The sequence below is a fragment of the Leucoraja erinacea genome, unplaced genomic scaffold, assembly GCF_028641065.1.
Source record: "Leucoraja erinacea ecotype New England unplaced genomic scaffold, Leri_hhj_1 Leri_193S, whole genome shotgun sequence".
Lineage (NCBI taxonomy): Eukaryota > Metazoa > Chordata > Chondrichthyes > Rajiformes > Rajidae > Leucoraja > Leucoraja erinaceus.
Window position 1 is genome coordinate 208,145 of NW_026576094.1, and position 2,939 is coordinate 211,083.

At 40.6% G+C, this 2,939-nt stretch overlaps 1 non-coding gene across 1 annotated transcript; it reads left to right on the forward strand.

The window, feature by feature from the left end:
• Positions 1–1,843: 1,843 nt before the first annotated feature.
• trnas-uga (transfer RNA serine (anticodon UGA)) lies at positions 1,844–1,925 on the forward strand. Its single transcript has one exon. It is a non-coding gene; the product is annotated as a tRNA-Ser (tRNA).
• The last annotated feature ends 1,014 nt before the right edge of the window (positions 1,926–2,939 follow it).

The window sequence follows — 2,939 nt, forward strand, 5'->3', positions numbered from 1 at the left end:
GTCAATTTCCAGTCAATCCAAGTCAATCCAGGTCAAGTCAAGTCAAGTCAAGTCGATCGATTTTAAGGTAAGTCAATTTCAAGTCAAGTAAATTCAAGTCATGTCCATTCAAGTCATGTCAACTCAATCCATTTAAAGTCAATTGAAGTCAATCCATTTCAAGTCAAGTCGTCAATCCCTTGCAAGTCAAGTCGTAAATCCCTTTCAAGTCACGTCAATCAATTTCAAGTGAAGACAATCCATTTCAAGTCAAGTCAAGTCAATCCATTTCAAGTCAGGTCAAGCCATTGCATGTCAAGTCAATCAATCCATTTCAAGTCACGTCAAGCCATTTCATGTCGTCAAGTCAATCCATTTCAAGTCAAGTCAAGTCAATCCATTTCAAGTCAGGTCAATCAATTTCAAGTCGTCAATCCATTTCAAGTCAATCCATGTCAAGTCCAGTCAATCCATTTCAAGTTGTCAAACCATTTCAAGCCGTCAATCCATTGCAAGTCAATTTAATCCATTTCAAGTCATGTCAATCCATTTCAAGGCAATCCATTTCAAGTCAATTCAATCCATTTAATGTCAAGTCAATACATTTCAAGTCAAACCATTTCAAGTCAATTAAATCCATTTCAAGTCAAGTCAATCCATTTCAAGTCAAGTCAAGTCAAGCCAATCCATTTCAAGTCAGGTCAATTCAAGTCAATCCATTTCAAGTCAAGTCAAGTCCCTCCATTTCAAGTCAAGTCAATCCATTTCTTGTCAAGTCAATCCATTTTAATTCTAGTCAAGTGAAGCCATTCAAGTCAAGTCATCAATCAATTTCAATTCAAGTCAATCCATTTCAAGTCAATTCAATCCATTTCAAGTCAAGTCAAGTCAATCCGGTTCAAGTCGTCAAGTCAAGGCAATCCATTTCAAGTCAAATCAAATCAATCCATTTCAAGTTAAGTCAATCCATTTTAAATCAATTCATTTCAAGTCAATTCAAGTCAATCCGTTTCAAGTTATGTCAAGTCAATCAATTTCAAGTCAAGTCAATCCATTTCACGTCAATCCAATTCAAGCCAAGTCAAGCCATTTCAAGTCAAATCATGTCAATCCATTTCAAGTCAAGTCAAGTCAATCCATTTCAAGTTAAGTCAAGTCAATCCATTGCAAGTCGTCAATCCTTTTCAAGTAAAGACAATCAATTTCAAAACACGTCAAGTAAATCCATTTCAAGTCAAGTCAAGTCACGCCAATCTATTTCAAGTCAAGTCAATTACATAGAAACATAGAAACATAGAAAATAAGTGCAGGAGCTCTATCTAACTCTCTATTAAATCCATCCAGTAATTTGGCCTCCACTGCCCTCTGTGGCAGCTAATTCCATAAATTCACAACTCTCTGGTTGAAAAAGTGTTTTCACACCTCAGTCTTAAACGACCTCCCCTTTATTATAAGACTATGGACCCTGGTTCTGGACTCGCCCAACGTTATGAACATTTTTCCTGCATCTAGCTGTCCAATCATTTTATAATTTTAAATGTGTCTATAAGATCCCCCATCACCCTTCCAAACTCCAGTACATAAAAGCCTAGTATGTTCAATCTTTCCTCGTATGACAGTCCCACCATCGCAGGGATCAATCTCATGAACCAACGCTGCACAGCCTCAATCACAACGATGTTCTTTCTCAAATTAGGAGACCAAAACTGTGCGCTACTTAGCATCGTCTACTATTTTAGCTCTGTATCAAGAAAACGAGGACAACATTTCAAACCCAGACATCATGCTGAGCAGCGTATACTCCCATTGCAGTTTCACACGGCGCCCTTTTCTGAATCCTTCAGCAACAAAGGAGCTGAAGAGAGCTGCGATGGCCGAGTGGTTAAGGCGTTGGACTTGAAATCCAATGGGGATTCCCCACGCAGGTTCGAACCCTGCTCGCAGCGTCATTTTCTTCAGGCACCTTATACTGAACGGCCGATAATTACTCATATGTTTACTTCCCCTTCAGGACACATGAAGCCTCATCCGTCCCTGTCCACTTTCAACAGGCCACCCTCTTTGGTATTGCTGTCCTATGGATGGGGCAGTAACGTACTTTCGATGTTAAGGTGATCGCAGATGAGATGGCGGTGCTGTCGGATTTATGCGGCGAATATTCCTTTCGAGAGCGAAAGAAAGTGCAAGAAGGTGGCCAAGTTTTTTCTCATTTGATTATTGTCCGTAATCTTATTCTAAAATTGATGACTAAATATGACGAAAAAGAAAATAAATCGCTATATCGGCCGCTGAACACTTCTGGAGAAAGATTGGGGGTCAGATTAATCTTGCACCTGTCAGTAAACTGCATCGTCTGCAGTTCTGAATGAATCCACACCAATTCATGATTTTACGTCTGATACTGCTCCTTAGATGGAAGGCATCTACGAATCCATGGGGTGCCGCCATTATATTCCGCGACTAGTCGGAACGGAAGACAATTACACGGCTGCAGATCCCACTGAACTAAAGCTCAAAATCGAAACGTAACAATGCTGCAAATGCAAAGGTACAAAGGACATTTATTATCACATATACCAATTAGTGTAATGAATTTGACTTGCCATGCAGCATACAGATAAAGATAAGACTCAACATTAAAGCATTTAACAAAGCATCCCCCCACAATGGTTCCCACTGAGATGGAAGGCACAAAGTCCAGAGCCCATCCCCTAGTCCACGAAATACGAACGGGATGCGAACTCTGGCAGACTATACTGGTCGTTGGAGCTGTCACACACTGCGGGGGTTCCCTGGGATTTCAGCTTCCGATAAATCCTCACGTTTAATGTGCGGTTCCGCAAATAGTGTCGGACACAGGAATGATCGCCGCTATATTCTGATAAACATAAGTCGAGTTAATACATCATCAGTGTCTGTGTTTACGGTGGTAGTTCCCGAAGCGCTTGGTACCTCCAATC